The following is a 20100-nucleotide window of genomic DNA, read 5'->3' on the forward strand; positions in this document are numbered from 1 at the left end:
GCCTGTTTTTTTGAAAGCTGCAGTTGATTTTCCTTTCCATTTAATACAGTTAGGTGCAGGAATGTTACACAATTTTTTCCTGGTGCTCTGAGATAAAAATAATCCCTTCTTCCTACCTTTGAAACAATATAAAATAACTACTTATTGGAAAAGAGAAAAAGAAGGCAAAAAAGGCCATGAGCTGCTTGCTTTTCAGTCTTTCAGTCTTACACTGAAGTGACATCAGAAAGAGGAAATGCCTCAGAGCCGAAGCGGCACCGGGCGATCCCGTGCTGCTGCTGTCATATCTTCACTCGCTTACCTCTTAACTTCGCCCATCTTGTGGGTCAACTGCCTTCCAGAACAGAGGCACTGCCATCCTCCCTGCAGGCTCCAGCCATAGCTGCGTGCTGGGATTTCACACCGCTGGCTGTGTCCCACAGATTAACGCCCGAGCATGGCGTGTCACATCGATTCTGGAGACTTTGCGGTGGATTTAGTTCAGACCCAGGTAAGTGCCAACTGGCTGGAGAGGGAGTTTTCCAGGGCTAGCTCAGTGGGGTACTCATTGGCACAAGATTTAAATTTGGGAATTCCACTAACAACAGGAGAAAGTGATGTGAAACTGTCCTCTCCCTCCTCAGCTTAATTCCATTCCTGACTCCAAAGCCTGGATTTGCTTTAAATGGATCAGTGCTGCCAGGAGATAAGGGTGTTTGGACCTGGGATAGGCAGTTTGCTCATGGCAGCTCTCAAGTTACTTAAGTCAATACTAAATGCAGACATGCAGCTCTGAATCACACCCAACTGCAACCTTCACTAGCATAAACCAGCCCGGAGATATTCGGTTATAGGGAGAACCCAGTGATTTGGAAACAGTTATCTTCCAAAGAAGCTTTTCAGTTCAACATTAATGCAAATTCCAAGCAAATGCTGGTGATTTGCATATGGATCTCCCTGGACAGATGCCAGGAATGATGCTGTGACCTCAAATAAATACCAGCCCTTCCTGTATGAGCACAAAAACCTCCAGCGTCTTCAGCTGGAAACTGGGGGCTGTAGCTGACCAAACACCTCACACATGTCCATCCACACATGACAGAGCCAAAACACTCCCAGCAATGACCTTCCTTCAGTTCATCTGAGATAACTGGGTATCCAGGTATCTATTAGGGACTGGCAGAAAGTTAAAAATAAGTAAAAACTAAGAGTCCCATCTCTAGGTGTGTGTTACAGGCTGCTAGATGTGCTACTCAGTGTTTAATTGCCGATTAACCAGTTCTGATTGTGGTTTATGCTCCCTCAGTAAGTGGACAGAGGGTAAAACAGGATAATTTGGCACTTCACAGCTACTTTCATTTACAGGTTTAATAGAGACTGACACCCTGAAGGCTGCAAGCCTCTGCTTGCTCAGCTTGTTAGTGTTATGTATTAGTTAGTATGTTTCAGAAGTGCATAGTGGAAACGTGATTGCCAGCTGAGAGAGGGCAAAAACTGGATGAAATGCAAACCTTTGCAATGCTTTTCCTTTAACATTTTCTCCTGTTGAAAGAGGACCTGACAGAATAGCCAGGCAAATGGGCGTTGTGCTGCACGTTGGTAAATACTGCACTGCTCAGCACCCCGATCCCCAGCCTCAGGTAAACACTTGTGTCCACTTGCTTCCTTCAAAAAGGCTTTCATGTGAAGATCCTGTGCTGTACACTTGAGTATCTTTGTCTGCTGAGCACGCTGTGATTTGTAATACTCTGTTCTTCCCACATTTATGGACAGAATGACAGGAAAGTGAGAATATCTCTGCCAGCAATGCTGTTTTGAGATCTGTGCAGCTCACGTGTTGGTGAGTATAAATATAACACAACGCCTGGACTCTGATGGGAGGTTTTGTGTTTCTTTAATTGGGTTGTGTGGATTTTCACTTGCTCTATCTTTTTCAGTTTTCATGCTATGGCAAAGCCTGATTGGCAAAGCCAAGTATGTTTTACTTGGGCTGTGCAAAATAACCAGGAGTCTGGGGAGGAAAAAAAACGAAAGAGGAAGAGAGAATTATGCAACTGGATTTAGCAGGGGGCTTGAGCAAAGTGGGAGCAGAGTACTGGGGAACTGGGACTGGTGGCAGCTTTGAGTTTGGTCTAAACTCTGGAAAGGGAGTGCACAGAGTTTCTGATTACCTTTTTGCATGTGTGCTTGTCAAAGAGTAATAGAACTTTTTTGAGGCTAGCTTTATGCTTCCTGATGGATTTTCTGAAGGAAATATAATGCCTTGTGTGCCTTCTGCTGGGGGGTGGTATCTGCTCCAGCCTGTGCTTTCCTCCTGCGTATCTGTCCATCTTTACTGTGTGGTGATCCCTCTCTAAGGGACTTGCTGTCACCTCAGACCACTGCCATGGGCTGTGCCAGCTGCTACTCCTCTGCCTCCCCTGCAGAGACCATGGGTTTTCCACCTCACAAGGTCTTGAAACTTCCATGATTCGTTCAGCCCCATTTGTTTTCCTGTTGTGATCCATTCAATGAGTCATGCCATACAGATCCTCTTCCCTCTGACCACCCTGCCCGTGGGCCACCAGTGAGATGGGTGTGCAGCAGTGCAGGGCAGTGGCAGGAGGGGCCAGAGCCATCCTGGCTGTTAAGCTGCACGGTGCCAGCACAGGGACTTCTAAGGAAGCACTCGCTACTGAGCACGTTAAGGAGCAAAGTCTAAGAGCTGGCTCTGGCTTGGCAGCGTCTCCTCTTCTCCAAGCACAGAACAAACCCCTCTGAGTGAGTCATCTTCTGATTTACATGAGTCAGAAACTGGGGAGACGCTAATGCAACAAGAACTGTGGTAAAACATTGGCTCTCTGTCGCCAGCAAGACGGAAGTGAGCTGGTATAAGATTTATTAGGCCAGTTTTCTACCAAGGTTTTGAACAGAAAAGGTTTGAAAGTTGAAACAGAGCTGAGATAAAAAGGGGAACAAGTGAAAACAGCTGCATTGGTGGTTGGTGTGGGAGAAGTGAGTGTCTCAGCAGGACTTCAGGCGAATTTGGAGCATTTAAGATGAGAAGCAGCAACTCCCTTATCTTGTCTGACCATCTCTCTACCAGATGCAGCTGCAGTTTGCACAGATATTTGGAAATGTTTGAGTATAAATGCCAGAATTAACTGTTCTGATCATCTGGTCTGATGTGCAGTGTCAGGCAAGCCACAGGATTTACAGTTTGCTCGAATGAGCATAGCTTTTGGAAGGAAAATAGCTCCAGTTTTTAATGAAGGTAGTTTCAATGCTGGTGATTCTGCTTCTCCTGATGATGGGCTATTTCACTGGCTCGACTGATGTCAAATCCAGTGTCAACTGCTTCAATTCTGCCACTCAGGTGACATCCAAGAAAGGATTTTCACTTCAGAAGAGTAAGTTTCCAGTAGTATAAACAACAGTCTGAGGAACCAGGAAACACATTGCAAAAGCATGCAAAAAAGTTGATTTCTGTGATAATCAAACATTGAGCTGATTTTGAGCATTCTGATAGTGTGAGTGTACAAAGCCAGAGTTTGTCAACCCTGACAGAGCTGGTTTAGAGGCATAGCATAACTAGAATACACAGAGCTAGCAATAATGAAAATATAGGTGAAAACACACTGTTTATAAAACTGCATCTATACAAAGATGTGTGTGCTAGAGAGAGATATTTGATGTGTTCATGCTAGAGAGAGAGATTTTGTTGTGCCCTCTCTATATAGTATCAAATGCAGTCAGAACAGCAGTAAAGAGAAAATGGTGTTTATTAAAGCTAATAAGGAAAGGAAAGTCAGGAGAAACAGTATGGAACATTGCAAAGCAGCAACCAATGGTCCAAAGGATGAGATTTTTGCTTATACTTAAAACAGACAGTTAAAAGAAACTAAAGTAGGAAAGTTGGAGCAGTGCTGGATTCAGAGACACGAGAGCAACACAGGGTTGGTGGTATGCTGGGTAGCACAGGGTATCTCAGCACTGTACAAGAAAAGAAAGTGAGATTTACAGCAGATAAGACCAACTTTAAATGCTGCATTGAGTAGCACACTTCCTATCCTCCCTTCCCTTGAAGCCTGCTTTAAAAATGAAACATTAGGAGGAACTTCAACTCAGAAAGGGCTGTTTTTAATTTAAACAAGTGAACATGTGCACTCATGGTTACAAAAGCAGGGGAAAATGATTCAGAGAGTAGGCACATATGCAGAACAATGTTATGTCTCAAACAGATAAAGAACTTGCACTAAAACTGGAAAAAATGCAGCCGCTTCAGTTAGAGCACACCTGCAGTGAGTGAAACACTTAATGCAGAGGCATCAGCCAGCCTCACCTCTGGCTGCTCCATCCTCAGCTGGGCTGAGTCATGGCTATAAATGCCAGCAAAGGGCTCAGCTGGGGAGAAGGGTGATGGTGCTTTCCTGGTTGAAGGGGTGGAGAGGGCTGCAGGAAGCTCAGAGGCTTTAGGGGAAGGAAGTCTGGGGATGAGTGACAGGCCAGGCTTTGCAAAAGTGAGAAGATGTTGCGGAAGAAGAGCTGTCCGGGACTTGGAAGTTGTTTCTGGTGAAGAAGTGGGCTGGTGAAAGGGGAAGGAGGTAGTGTCCTCGTGGTGTTGGTGTCACGAGCACTGTGAGGATCTGCTGGGGCAGCGAGGCTGATGGAGCAAGCTCTGGCTGCCTCTGGGGTGGCTGGGAGAGATATGTTGTACCCCATACAGAGCTTGGGGGTTTAAATGCAGCCCCAGAAAGGGCTCCCTGATGCTGAGCTGCGGAGTTACTTCTGTTTTGAGAGGTGCTAAACAATTCTTAAGGCTCAAGCGGTGAGTATGTGTATATGTAGCAGCTCTGTGCAGGAGCCTTGGTGAGACTGGCACGATGCAGCATGAGGGATGCCAGGGTGAAGGCCACTGCTGCTGATAGCTGCCTGCAAGGGCAGGGAAGAAATACAGAGGTGAATAGGCATTAGACAAAGTTGTGTCAGGACATAAGGCTGTGCAGAGGTGTCTGCTGCTCTCTTGAGGATGGAGACATCGCTGTGGGGACTGTCAGCAAAGGGTTTCTTTGGCTGAGGAGATGGTGACATGATCCTATTAATGACATGCAGTTATGAGATGTCAAATGATGAAAAGCACAACCCTGTTCCCCAGAGGGCATTGAGGTGATAGTGGGGCACAGACCCCTACCCCAGCAGACCAGGAAGCCTGTGCAAGAAGCAAGATGCCCAAAGCCCTCCATTATCAGGAAGCCAAACATCTTTCAGGCTTACAATCACAGAATAGTCAGGGTTGGAAGGGACCTCTAAAGATGGCCCAGCCCAACCCCTTCTGAAGCAGGTTCCCCTCGATCAGGAGGCACAGGAACATGTACAGGCGGGTTTGGAAACCTCCCAAGAAGGAGCCTCCACACCCTGCCTGGGCCAGGGCTCCCTCACCTCAACACCAAAGGATCTCCTTGTGTTCCAGCAGAACTTCTTGTGTTGCAGCTTGTGCCTGTTACCCCTTGTCCTGTCACTGGGCACCACAGAAAAAACACTCACCCCATCCTGTCAATACCTGCCCTTTAGGTATTTATAAGTGTTGATAAGGGCCCCCTCAGTGCCCTCTCTTCTCCAGGCTAAACAGCCCCAGGTCTGTATTTCCTCAAGGAAAATCCTGCATCCCAAATTTATCTGCAAGGAATTATCTTAAGATTTTCCTGAAAGTGCTGTTGTTCCCTCAGGATAATGGCAGGAAAAGCCCCTGATGGCTCAGTGAGCAGGGTATGTCTGGTGTGGGTTTGAGTCACAGGAACAGAGAGTTTTGACATGGCTAGAAAAAAAATAATAATGGTGCATCCCAATGGCTGTCACAGGAAAGACTCACTCCTTTCAGTGGCTTAGTGCTGCAAAGTGCACTTTGTACGAGACAAAGGTCTCTTCTCTGGAGTTTGAATGGCTGTTCTCAGCTATTGACAAGCCTGGAGTTTGAAAAATAAGCTCTTCTTTCTTTTCTGCAAGCATAATAAATATAAATGTACCATGATAAAGTGTGGATGGAACAGAATAAGTTCTTACACAAGTAAATGTGTTTAATTTTGTCCCCAGACAACAGCCACAAAGGGATGCTGCAGCAAATACCTCGCAGTGATAAAGTTTGAGTAGGAAGAGGAAATTAGATCCTGTTTCTGAAAGAGGAGAGAGAATGAGGCTTTGTGAATGCACAAATCTGAGAGGTGCTGTTTCTGCCCTGATTATGCTCAAATATCAATACAGGGAAGAACAGTGGAAGCTGCAGCTGGAGAGGGCACTAGGGGTCACCACTGTCTTATCAATGTCATCTGGATTTAATTCTGAAGTAGGATAAACAGCATGATAGAAACCAAAGCCAGGGTATTCTGATTTTCTTGTTCTTTTTTCTTTGTAGGCCAGACAGCTTGCATTTAATTTCTTCATTCTTCTCCTCCTGCCTGCCTTCTGTCTGTCTCTTCTTTAAAACAAACCCCCAGGAAGCCTGTGGGATGCAACCAGGGAGGATGTTCTAGAAGTAGGGGAATTGCATCAAAATTCCTTCTGTGTAGCTCCAGTTTATTTAGAGCAAAGGTTAGGCAAATCACAAATGCTAAGTCAGGCAGGCAGAATCACATAGCAGCCTTGGCATGTTTCTGCAAGTACCACAGAGCAAACTGATTACTGTAATGAATAGCACCCTTGTAGTCCAGAGAGTAACTCCTGACACGTTTTGCTCTGCCTGGCCAACAATTCTGTATCTAAAGATCTTTCTCCCCTTATTTTTCCACCCCAAACAGACAGATACGCCTGACTTCTCAAAAAACTGCATCTGATATCTGCATTAGAAGGAGGGCTGCGTGTCTGGGTTGTGAAGAGAATAGCATACCCTCTTCTCTCAGACTTTTTTTGACCTCGAGTCTAGGAAGTAACCGTTGACGTGGGCTGAATCTATTGTCTGAGTGTTGGAATACTGCATTTCAAGGTGAAATGCAAGGTGCCTAGGGAAAAAAAGTATTTCTTTACTGTGGCAGACAATTTGTCTCGAGTCAGACAGGCTTTCAGGCATACAGGAGCTGATGAAGAGATTGCATCTTTTTCATCTATGGTAGATGATCTTGAAAAATCCCCTTCTCTCTGCAGATAGATTGTTAAATTGTGGTTAGTTTTGTTGCATGATATTGTAGAGGTTGAAAGTTCACATGGACTTGAAACCTGACTGGACAATTTCTTGGAATAGGCACTGTAAAATTGCAAAGATAGCACTTCTGGCCTGGGAGGTTCCTCGCTTGCAAATCACTGGAGACAGGGAGAGCCCCAGCGAAATTTCCACATAACGATGCCCCACCTGCATACTCCTTCCTAACCATCATTCTCTTGGGATGGCACCCTGGGATCAGGTGGTGTTTAGCCTGACATGGCACACGAGACCACAAGAACGAGTATACATTACGTGATCATCACAGTGATGATAAAGCTGCTTGGAATGTGTTGCTGTACAGGTTGTTTCGGGAGAAGTGTGAGGTCAAATCCAGGCTCGTAGCCCATGCTGTGTTCAGGGCTAGTGTAAGCACACATAGGACACATCTGCCTACGCTGCTTGCTTCTGCCAGCTTCAGTCTGCCCATCAGCTGTGTGTTAGCTCAGAGGTAGTTCAGCATCAGCTCAGGTATATGTGGGCTGCAGTCACTCTACTATCCAAAGGTGAGGGAGTTCTCTGGCTCCCTATTTTAGGATTTTATGTAACATCCAGCTTATATAAGCCTTTATCTGTTCACAAAATGGGTGGAGCATGTCTTGCTTGGATTCCTTGCTAAAGAAATGCTCGTTACTTAACTCTCATTTAAGTGCTCGTTACATACTTTAAGAATATTTTGGTTAGTTCCTTTCCTGTTGCTAATAATAACACAGGGACTTGACAGCCTGTTATGGATAAATGACAAACCATGTAATTCACCATTTAATGAACTGCATCTTAGAATACATTAGAAACAGTGCTGCTGAGGTAAAGGCGGGTAAAGCAAGGCCAAACTCTGGCCCTGGATTGTGTTTTGCTTTCTTCTTGCTTCCTCCTGGTAGATGACAGTTTGGAAGTGCACGGAGGGGAGGAAGGATGGTTTGCCCTTGCCAGGATGGCTTGGTCTGCAGGACAGGACGTGGCTGGGTACCCAGTGTTGGTAGAAAACTCTTTGTCCTCAGCACAGCCAGGGCTGCACCTGGCATCAGTTCCCAGGCAGAGGGAAAGGGGAGGAGAGCAGCAGCGCTGAGCAACCTGTGGGCACATGTCCCTACTCCAAAGCTGCTTTGGACCGCAGGGAGGTCACATTGGTCTCTGTGATTAACTAAATGCCTTTCCAGATCTGGACTTCAATTCTCCAGCAGGTAAAGATGGGTTGTGTCCCACTGTGTGGGAATGGTAAGGCATTAAAAGCTGTCAGGTGCCCAGATACTGCAGTAGAGAGGGCCATGTAAATTGTTTTCAGATGGACTTGTAGAGCTCACTCAAACCTGGCATTCACGTTACTGTAGGGCTTTAAATAGAAAGACAGTGTGTGTCTTAGCTTAACACCATAAGGAGACGGTTTGCACTCTCTCCTTCCTCCAGAGACTGTGCTTGATATACTGACGTGCTTGGCATTCTTTTAAGTTTTGTGAATTGCTGAAAAAAACCTCCTTTTTTTTTTTTTCCCTGCTTATTTTTTTTCCTGCAAGCTGTGCATTGCCCTGCCCCTGCCCCTCCACTGCTGCAGGCTGCACGGGGCAGCTGCCACAGGGTGGCACCCAGCTCTCTGGGGAATGATGGTGCCAGGGAGGAAATGGGTGGGAGCAGTTGGATTTGGGGTTTTCTGCCCAAAAGCAACTTTTCGATACAAGAGATAATATGTTATTTTAGCTCTGAGGCCATTTTCTGTCCCCTAAGGTTCTTAAGGGGTGCCACAGTTCAGATATTCACTGCTGCAGGGAGGATGGAGCTAGAAGTGGCATCTCATGTTTAGTTCCATACATATATTACTTTTTTAGCTTTTCATTTAACAATTTCATTCACACCCTCCTCTCGAGAGGAGGAAAAAACCCCAACCAAACCCAAACAGCAAAAGCTTTGTTATTGTTTCCATGGGAATTCTGTGAGAGGGGATGGGTGTGAAAGAAAACTGAAATATTCTGCCCAAACCTGATAAGGTTTGGATCCTGAGCAGTCCCCTGGCCATGCAGGCAAGGAGGTCTGGGATGAGGTTGCTGCTGTGTTGTGGGGAGCATTGCTGTGCTGCAGAGCTGTGTCAGAAAAAGCAATCTGAGTGGGGGAAGATATGCCCAGGAGGCATCATGGCCAAGGGAGGCCATCATGTTTAAGTGCTTTTCATCAAGGCTTCCTCCAAAGGTAGGAGGACAGTTGCAGTCTTTGAAGGGAGGAGGAAAAAGAAAAAGTACTTGACAATGTGATTTCCACAAACACCACCACTCCTCACCTCTTCCTTTTGGAATGTTGAGTTTACCAGGCAAAACAATACACGTATGTGGCTTAATGCCAGTTGGCCCACATTAGGTGGTCTCTGGGTTACTCCTCCCTGGCAGCATCACCAGTAGCTGCCCCAATGTGGACCCCATGGAGTTTCTCTGGGGTGCCCATGGGGCTTCATCCACATGCTGTTGGTGTTGTGGCAGTCTCAGCAGTCAGAGCTGAGCACTGTTCTGCCCCTCTGTGCACCTCATGGGAGCATGTTCAGGCCCTTTCTCATTGCACTGCTTTGAAATGCCTACAGCAAAATACATTTCGAGTTGTCAGTGAGGCACTTGGGCACACAGGGTACACCAGCCCTGTTGTCCTAAAAAGCTGCAGTCAGTGTGTTTATAGGGCAAGTGAATGACCATTTGAAAACCTGGCAGAGAACTGATAGCTCCACCACCACTCACAGACCTGTTGCTCTGCAGGCTTTAGCAGAGGCCGGGGACAAGGTGCAGGAGCTGGAGGCTCAGTGGTGTCCCATGATGGAGCTTGCAAGCCCTGTGTGTTGCCAGAGCCAGCCTTCCTCTCACTGCCAGGCAATGCAGTTGGTTCCTCTCTCCCCTGGGGCTCTGCAGGCTCCTTCCCTACAGAGGAAACTACTCTCCATTTTTTCCCCAAGTTTCCCTCTAGCCCCTATGGCTTTATCACCAGAGCCATCAGTATCCCCCACATTCAGGGCAAGGAGCATCTTGTGTGGCTGAAGGGGAAATACAAGGAGGAAAAAGGTCCTGCAGGTTGTCTGCAGACATGAAAGGCAGGCAGAAAAGTGCTTAACTCAAGCAATTGATGGTTTGTTTACATCTTTTTTGGTACTTCACCTAAACAGGAATGTGTCACTTGCTCTGAACAGTGCCAGATGAAGTGCAGCAGTTCAGCATCACCAGGCTGGGGAATAGCCTGTTATTTGTGACGCTGTAAATAACACAGTGTTGGAGTTTGTACTAGTGTAGCTGTGCTGATTTAACAAGGGAAAAGCAATGTGGAGAGAAAAAACTCTCAAGGTATACCTCTGTATTTAGATGATGTCTGTGTTCAGTACATCAGACTGATTTCTACTGAGGCTCTGCTGAAACCACCAAGGGCCATCCTGTGCTCCAGCCCATAGGCAAAACTGCTTTTTGCCACTGAGTGAAAGGGGAGAGTGCTTTTCTGGGTACAGGGAAATGGTTTGAGAGGCTTGAAGAAGATGATGGCTTCTTTGTGCTGTCACATGCTTGTTCCCACCTGTTCCGGGGCCATAGTTTGGCAATTTTCTAGTGTCTAGCAGCCACTGTCTCTCTACTCCTCCCTTTTCCCCCTGTTTGTGTTTGTGTTTCCAATGAGTAACCGAGACTGAGGATGAGGTCCCTTTTTAAAATAAAGTAATCCCTTCTTCTTTGGCAGATTGGGTTGGTGTGCAGCAGCATAAACTGCCAGTCCTCAAAAACACCTTCTGCAGATGTCTCTGTGCCTCACACATCCTCACTGTATCCTCAGGTCGTCAGGTGTGGCAATGAAAAGTTTTAAAGAGAAAATAAACCATAAATGAAGTGCAATTAAATAACACATTTTTTAAAAGATTCCTAATACTAGCACCTTGGTTTTGCAGCCTGCAGTGGCATCAGTCCCTGTGTGAGTGCCACCCAGCACAGTCCTTGCAGCAGCATCTTGTGTTAAATAAGAAAACTTCACACCTCTTGTGACAGCAACAAGTGTCCTCCAAGCAAAGTGTGGAAGTTCCTGAACAACCAAAAGCAGGTGGGCACAGAGAAGCAAAGACATTTCCAACAGGTAATAGTGTATTTCTTCAGAGCCTGAGATATTTTTGAAGGTATGTGCCAACAATGAATTGTCTTTGAGACACAGACATGTAGTAAATCACTAATGGACATGGGCATAATGGGGTTCCTCCTGGAAGAGATTATAACTGAGGCTGGAGAACCTGCTCTGTTGTGTTATCTGCAGAGAGAGTTGTTCTCTCTGTCTGAGATGTCCCCTCTTGGCATCAACGTGCATGGAGGGGTGTGCAGAGATGGGAAATGGCAGAGGTCCTCTGCAGCCCACTGGCTTCCTGCCCAAAGAAACTATGAGGTTAGCAGAGGTGAGGCAGGACAGGATGACAGAGATGGAGCATTATGGGCAGGTGGGTGCCCTGAAGGCTGCTTCTCATGTCATCCTGTCCACTGATTCCCATCCCTTACATTGGCATTAGCATGAAACCTCTCTGCAGTGTGGGGTAACTTGTCCTTCTCAAGCACAGCTTTGCCTGCTCTTTGGGGTGGAAAGGTGATGCCAGTGATACAGGATGACTTTCTGTATTTCCCATTGCCCCTATTCTTTGCTGCAGAGTTCCACCTTGCTTTTCTTTATTGCTTTGTTCTCTCATGACTGTTACAAATGTCTGTGCTTTTTCCTTGCTCAATGCAGGCAGCACTGGTGAGCCACCTTGACTCACAGCTCTCCATAGATGCTGAGCATGACCTGAAGGAAGCCGTGTTGCAACACTATCAGGAACCCACCTTAGATTTCTCAATTTGATTTTAAACACGTGTCACGTAACTTGTGCTGTTTTAAGCCATAGGAAACCCAGTGTAAATGAGCTGAGGCAATGTGCTGCAGGTGTGTCCATAACCAAAGCAGGTACCGTTCCATTGCAGAACGTGGAGAGGCTTCAATGTCAGACTGCCAGAAGAGGGGTAGGGTCTGTCTCTGCATTAGCAGTGACCTCATAGGGTCTGCCTCTAATTAGCAGTTTATCTCACATAGGGTTGAGGATGATGTTTAATGCCTCAGTATTTAAAAAAAAAAAAACGCCCTCCTTTAAGGAAGACAAACATTTTAACAAGCATATTGAAATCTTGCTGTAGAGACAGAAGTGGGAATGCTGAATTAGCTGGGAAAGCCAATAAGATGTCCCGTGTACAGCTGCAGGGGTGGAAGCTGTAGCACTGCAGACAGGTTTCAGGCATTTTACTGGCATGCCAGTATGCAAGACTCTTATAGCTGCTTAATGTATGGAGGATTTTTGCTTCTCCACTTGTCAGTTCAATCCTTCTAAAAGCACAAAAAATGTCCTCTCCCTCTCAATAAAAAAAAAAAAAATCTGCTTCTTTGCATATTAAAAAAGCCATATGGAAAGCAACACCAAAAAACACAGCATGTGCAGATGAGTACTGCTCAGATACAAACAATATGTGACCGTAATTATTAGGTTGTCTTGTGCTAAAAATAACATTGCCTCTGTACTTAGTTAATTGTTAATTTGAACTGACTTTTTTTCATTTGTTCCCCTCGCCAAATGTAATTTCTTGGTGGCAGCAGGGGAAAACTGACTTATCCCTGTCGAATAAATTGGGCTTCCGAAGAAATTTGGCTTCTGCGAGAAGAAAAGGGGAAAAGCTGTGCTCGCTGCATTGGAGCACATCACTCGAGTCCCTGCGCCTGTGGGGCTGGGAAGTTGAAACGAGGAAGCAGTTAGCGGATCAGCGTTAAGGGATCACTCCTTGATGATGATGCCGTTGTTGTTATTATTATTAATAGTATTATTATTTTCTCCTCAACTGAGAAGTGCCCAAAGCAAGAATGGGGCAGGACTTCCAACCGAAGCGACCCGGCGGCTCTCAGCACCCTGCCCTGCTCCTCCACCCTTCCTGACAGCCTCCCAGTCCGCTCCTGAACTGGCGGGGAGTGGTTTCCCCTTGGTTCGCAAGTGTTCATAGGCTGGAGTGGCTGGTGGGCTGGGCCGGACTCTGCGTTTTGTGTTCGGGGAGGCAGCCTGGATGCTCGGGCCGAGGCGGTGCCGGGCTGCGGGGCGGTTCGGAGGGGCTGGGCTGAGCTCAGCTGGGCGGCTCCTCCGGCTGCGGGGCCGCGGCTTCCTTCAGGAGTGAAAACTACCGCCTGGGCGGTTCGGACAGCACCATGAGGCCCCCGCTGCGGCCGGGGCAGGAGGTGGGTGGCGGTAGGGCCCGGGGTTGCGGGGTTCCCGGCGGCGGACCGGGCGAGGCCGGCGGGGGCCGCGGCTGGGAAGGCGTGAGGGGGCGCGCGCCGGGCTTCGGGACGGCGCCCAGGGGGAAATCGGGGTTGTCTAAGCACGGGGCGCTTGCTTTCAAGTTACTTCCCCGCTCGGGCTCTTCACTGAGGCCGGGCAGCAAAGTTTGCCGGCGGGGGATGTTTCTCGGCCGCGTAGGAGGTACTCGGGGTGACACGCCGTTTCAGGCTCTGGAGGGGCAGGTTTGGGTGCAGCGAGGCCGGCGAGCCCCGTGCCCGGCTGGAGTCCGCCCGTGGGGGCTCGGCACCGCGGAATGCGGAGATGGTATCTCTACAATTGCTGTGAACATCGGTGTGTGTCCACAAAGCTGGTGAAGCCGCATCTCTGCCGTGTCTCTTTTAGCAGCTGCCGTCTCGGGACACGGCAAAAACCTGCGAGTTTTCCAACGTGCTGGCAGCGGGCTGTCACAGCCCGTTCTGCCGAGCTGCCAGCTCGAGTTCTTGCGATAAAAGCCTTTTCTGCCTGTTGCTGGTTTTCTTTATTTAAAAGCTTGATGCTCTTCTTGATATAGGAGGCTGCTCTTTGGAAACCTTCAGCCTCCAAATGCCCGAGATCAGGCCTGGGCAGGGATTCAGGCTGGTGCAAGGAGTGTTCTGGATGCACTGTCAGGGCTGACACAAGCTCTCAGTACACAGCAGGACCATGCGTATTGCATGTCAAGGTCTCTGTGGTCTTCGGATCCTTCCTTTAAGTCGGCGCGATGCCTCAAAAGTCGACAGCACTATGAAGCCGTTTGTATCAGACAAACACTCATAGTTTAATTGGGTGGGTGAAGCTCTGTTAGTTTGCGTTGGTTGAAGATGGGGTGCCACGGTGAGGCTGGTGTGTCCACAGCCCCGGGGACAAATGCTCTCTATTTGCGTATGGCGTTGTGTTTCATAGCTGCTTGTGCTTGCAGCTCAGAGGGTGGGAACTCTGGAGTGTCTTTAATTGCTCAGGTATTCATGTTTTCCTTTACCGTGCCGCCTCTGGCATTTGATAGCGTGAACTCATGTCAGAGGCTCGCAGGTATCTGAGGAACTGAATTTCTGGCTACTTAATCTCATGATGCTTACAGGAGTGTTATCTCTGTGGCTTGGGCCTCATGGCCAAATTCTCCCTAGCTTTGTCAGAAGTTGGAAAACTCTGACCTTAAGGTCCTGGGCCCTGGGCTACCCTTCCTTTTCAGCTTGCCATCAGTCTGCACTGTATTTACTGTGAATGCACAGAAAGCCTCTTACTTCGGGGTAAGCATTACCATGAGGTGCTGATCACTGACCAAGGATGATGGGATCCCTCATTACTGCTCAGGGGACGAGTGCTGAGCACTGGTGTGGGATGGTGACCGCTAGCCTGCCTTGTGCAACTGCCCAGGGCTCGCCAGCAGCTGAAAGGGGCCCTTGATCCCATCCTTTTGCTGTGAGATGCCACCAAACCTGTAAAATCTCTCAATTGTTATGTTTTTTTCAGTGGGAAAGCATGTCTGGCTTTCCCCAGAGACGGGAGTGCAGCACGTGGGAGACCTGCAGTACCTGCACTGCCACAGTGTCCCCATCGCCCATCTTTGTGCAGGCCCCTGGTGCTGCCCTGCCTTCTGGTAAGGGTCAGAGCTTCCTGGGGGAGATGGCTGAGCTTTATCAAAACAGACTGAGGAAAAACCCAGGTCCCTCTGAGAAGATGTGTGAAAATTTGCAGTGATTTCTGTAGGCTGCAGTTCAGCTGGTGAAACGAAAATTTATTGTGAGGTACATCTGTTGAATTATTTGCCAACATTTAACTTTCCTACACTGAGAACATTGAAAGGTCTCCCATTTGTGCATTTAATTTTGTCCAGATACATAACATCCTCCTGTTCAGGATTATTGAAAATTAGTGTTGAGGCTCTGGTCTTACTGGAAAAGACTTAATAAAGAGACTTCTCCAGGGAGCCTCCATGCTCTTTTTTTATTTTAAGAGGCTTGAACTCCTGCCACAAATAATGCTGGCAGGTGTCCCCTGAGCTCTTGAAGCTGAGGAAGAGTTTGCTGGAATCAAAACTGCAGTTCCTTTAAACTGAAGATACTGTTTTACATTTATGTACAAAATTATAAGCACTAGATTGGCAGTCCTTGCTGGTGAAATCTTTCTTTCATGAAGTGGATGTAAATCCCATTCTTCACCTGGGAATTTTTACTACTTTTCTTAATAGTAGCAAGGTGTAAAGGTTTGTGTCAAGTGGACACTGGTACCCCTGACATGCTCTTTAGACTGTAGGTGTGTCTGCAGTAAAGCTCCTGTGTTTTACAGTAGGTCAGCTCTCTGTCAGTGACTTGAAAAATCTCTTCCTCAATAAAACATGCAAAGACATGCAATTGTGTCTATCTCTTAGTTATGAACTGAACTGGAGTTTTTACAGTTACTCCTTCTCTGGTAATTGATTTAAAGCAAGTTAGCAAATCTTCAGGGAAAGAATGCACATAACTGCCAGTGTTGCCACAAATTTTGTTCTCTTGAAATCATAAAGAAGATATCAGTCATCAGTGTTCATACAGGCATCTAGATTTATCTTCTGTCTCTAGTCAATGAACATGCCAAAAGAGAAGCTTGGTCTCTGAAACAACCAAAGCCCTGGAGTACTGCAGCAGACTGTTAAGAGAAGCACCCTTCTGTTGCCTATATTGCAAATGAGTGGTCGTTAATTTCATATGGGAACAGCTATTTTGTCATTTAAAAAACAGTAACTAAGAGAAACTTTGAGTGGGAACAAGCCTTGTACAGTGGCCTTAAATCTGGGCGTGTTGGAGCTGGGGAAGCAATTTGATTTTCTACTGGGCGTTGAGTTGCTTGAAATGTCTGATGTCAGTGAGCACCTGCTCTTTGCTGAAGCTGAGGAGGGTGAGAGCAAACACTTCATGCCTTTTCCTTCTATTGTCTGGCTGACAAAATTGACAATGTGTTTTTAACTTGCTCTCACATGCCCTGTACCCTGGAAATTCTCCTACAGTTCCCGAGAGATGGGGTCACGGCTACGTGCCTGACGGAAATTGCAGTTGGGTTCATTTTTCTTTCCCGTCACAAAACCTTGGCCAGCCTTATATTGTTCTCCTTTTTTTTTCTTTTCTCCAGAAAGAAGGCGTTTTCAGTCCTTATTCAGGTGCTGCTTGCCATGCTTTTTCTGCACTCAGATGTGGGATGTGTGAGTAGCTGGTATGCAGCTTGGCTTCTTCACACCCAGCTATGCAGGGCCAGACCTCAGGATGGAGATACATATGTATTATTGTCAATTTAATGTTTAAATATCTATATATTTTTAAAGTTACTTTTTAAACAGATTTTTTGTCAGGTGCTCTTGCCATGCAATTCCTTCTCATTAGACTCGTGAGCATCTGCCAGATGTACATACCAGCTCCACATGTGCAGATACCCTGAAAACTTGATTGTGGTGGAGGGATGAAGGGGGAAGAAAAAGCTCTGTTTGACACCTTTTTGTTTGCAAAGTATTTGTCATGCTGCTCTCCAACCTGCTTGGCACAGGGTGTGCAGGGTGACAGGAACCAGCTGTGATGTGCACCTTTACCCTGGCTCCTGTGCTTAGGGGGAGCAAACAAGAGGGAAACCCAGGTTTGCAGATCATGAATGCTATGTTACATAGAACATATGTAATATATTCTTCACGATTTGGTTTTCTGTTTCCATGTGATATTAGTGGGAGGTTTCTAATCACTGCAGTCGGCATCGCATGCCATCGCCACTGCCCTGGGTGCTTCGCACATCCCTCGCTCCTCGTGCCCACGCGCTGTGGTGGCATTTAGTGCTTTCTAGATGCCTAAACCAGATAAACACCAAAATCTGGGGGTTTATGTAATGAAGCAGGAGTGGGGCTCATGTCTGTCAGACAGCTCGCCTGCGTCTGTGTGCCACGTCCCCCGGGCACCCATCTGCTGGCACGAGGAGTGGGAGAGAAGCCGTCTGGTGACTGCTGCTCCCACATTGGAGAGTTGGGACCCCAAAATGAGCTGGGATGGCACCAGGCATTCCCCTGGCCCATGCTGCCTCCTCACCAGGGGAGCAGAGGAAGCCACATGCCCTGGCAGGGAGGGAAATTTGGCTTTGGAGAATAAAAACTTGTAATTGAAAAACAGCTCCAGCTCACATGAGTCTAAATAGATGCCTGTGAAGGAAAAACGTGCTAAATAGGGGTCAGGGATGGAGCAATTACCAGAAAGACCTGGTGTGTGTGATGACAGCACAGCCTGTGGTCAGGGGTTATTGCCAAAAAGGGACGCAGGATTTTAGTATCAAGATAATCACCTTGAGATAGCAGTCTTACCAAGCTAATGCACTTGCTTTGTGGCCAAGAAAACGTACCCAAGAGTGGGGCTGGATAGGAATGAACCTGGCAACATCTCCTTGGCACGTGCCAAGGCACCGAAGCTGTTGGCGGCTGTGTGCAATGTTCACACCTCTGTGCTCTTTGGTTCATTGTGTTTTTACAGCTATTTTGCCTTAAAGCTTCCCCATTACACCCAGGAGATGCAGTGCTGACTGTGTTCAGCTCCAGCAAATAAAATCATGCTACATCTTTGGTAGGATTTGACAGCAAAGCAGCCAGTTTGTGTCAGTTATCTCAGTCCCTTCCTTCTCTAGCTCTTTTTTTTTTTTTATGCCCTAAGGAAGTGCCTGTATGGAGAAAGCCTGTAATAAGAAGGCAGTGTGAGGAGTGATGGTGTGAAAAGAAAGAGCTTTGCCTCATTGCCCACTCTGGGCAAACTGGGGTAGGGTATGGAAAGCCTCAGAGAAAGGAGGTGCAGACCTGAGGATGAAAAACCTCATCACTATTTGCAAGTTTACTCAACAGAATGAGACATTTCCCCTGGGTGTGGAGTCCTGTTTATGCTATCCTGACAGCAGTGAGTGTTCAGAATGCTCATGATGTTGGGAGTTATTTTTCTGGTTAATACCTCAGTTGGAGGAAGAAGAATTAAATTGTCATTTCCTTGATTTCATTTCTCATGTCAAGCTATGAGTTGGCCTGATTCCTGTCTTGGATTTTTATTTCTGCCAGTGCAATCAGCCCTGATGGGTGCAGCCCTCACATGGGGACTCTTATTTTGTGAAATAAGAGAAATCAGCTGGTGTACATCTGGTGCTTTCCTGGGCTCCTCCAGAGCTGGCAGAGGGCACAGGGGGATCCCATGACTGTTTACAGCTTCCTCCTCACGGCTGGGGAAGGTGGTGGGGGCCCAGAGGGGCCACTCTTCTCTGGGATGAGTCTTCTACCATGCCAAGACAAAAGGCAATATCAGGCACACAATGTCACACAGAGCAGTGATCTGATGGCCTCTGTCCAAGCCTGTGCAAGAGGGCGATTCACAGCCAGTTGGTGTTTCTGCTTATCTTGCAGTGCAGCAACTTGCTTCTCAGCTCTTCTCCCATCAGGGTCCTACAGGTGCCGTGCTCTGTGGCTCCTCCGTACCACCATCACCGAGCTGCTTCCCAGAAACTTCTCCCATTTTATCAGACACACTTGTGAGAGGATGATTTTTTTTTTTAAATCAGAACTCCTCATTTCTTATTTTTCCCCCACCCAGAAGAGAGCCCTCTCATGAACACACACTGCTAGCCATGAACACACACTGCTAGCCACATTGCTCTTGGATCAGATGTACCTCTCACAGCACAAGCTTCACTGACCCTCAGCTGGGCTGACTCCTGCTTGTAGCCTCCAGGGATCCTCTGAGGTAAAAATAAACCAGCAAGAGGAGTTAATTGCCCATTTCCGACACTTTCAAGTAACCTGGGGTGTTGTGGCCGGGGCACTACCAGGTTACTGCTTCCCCACTGCCTGGTTCAAGGCAACCTTACTATTTTGATTTATAATTTAAAAAAAAGTTAGATTCTCCCTCTCTCAATAAACTTTGAATGCGACACACAAGGTGTGAAACAAGTCAATGTTTTAGGCCCATGTTTTCTTGTTCAAGTACAGCACAGTTATGTGGTGCTGTTACTTTTCCCTGTGAAGATCACAAGTCTGCCTTGCTGGGTGTTCTCTTGGTTGTGGTGAAAAGCACCCATGGGTGCTGGGGTCTCCCAGGGAGCTCAGCTGTCCTCTCTGTCACAGCAAAAAGACTGATGGAACAATTTGGAAAGCAGGCATGCATCATAGTCTTCAGAAAGAACTGCTTTCGTCTCTCATTCCTTTTTTTCTAAATGCCCGTTTACGTAGGCTCCATGAGAAGGTCTGAGGTATATTTTTCCATGACCGAGGTTTCCTGAAAACTGATTTTTATTTTTTTTAAGTGTCCCACCCAGAGTTAAGCCTTACAAGAAGGAACAGTAGATGACTCACAGTGGCTTTGAAATCTCTGTGGTTAGACCTGGTCCCACTGAGTTTTGGCAGCGATTATGGCAAACGAGCCTTTTTGTTCAAGTGGGAGAAAGAACCAGCAAGATGGGAACTGCAGTCTGAGCTCCTTCAGGGTTTTTTTTTTCCTCTCCCAAAGCTTTCTTTCTGTCAGGCAGCTTTTTTTTGTACATGTAGAAAGCTGACTGCAGACATCTTTCTGAGCAGCACTGCTCCAGGAGGTCATGGCAGTTGAGGGGAAAAATATTACTTAATTTTTGGCAGCTGCCCATCTTGTGCTGAGGTCTAGGAGGGTTA

At 47.1% G+C, this 20100-nt stretch overlaps 1 protein-coding gene across 4 annotated transcripts in view; it reads left to right on the plus strand.

Annotated features, from left to right (window-relative positions):
- Positions 1 to 363: 363 nt before the first annotated feature.
- The window catches only part of PLD1 (phospholipase D1), a 75309-nt gene continuing 55572 nt past the window's right edge, over positions 364 to 20100 (plus strand). For 3 of the 4 annotated variants that reach the window (XM_062005542.1, XM_062005545.1, XM_062005546.1), the window contains exon 1: positions 13204 to 13381. The gene's annotated coding sequence lies outside the window, so the exon portion shown is untranslated. Of the gene's footprint in view, positions 491 to 1752; positions 1820 to 11042; positions 11265 to 13203; positions 13382 to 20100 lie in introns of those variants that run through there. The other variant, XM_062005544.1, reaches the window with a different exon arrangement.

This window comes from Colius striatus, chromosome 12 (assembly GCF_028858725.1).
Source record: "Colius striatus isolate bColStr4 chromosome 12, bColStr4.1.hap1, whole genome shotgun sequence".
In the NCBI taxonomy this organism is placed as follows: domain Eukaryota; kingdom Metazoa; phylum Chordata; class Aves; order Coliiformes; family Coliidae; genus Colius; species Colius striatus.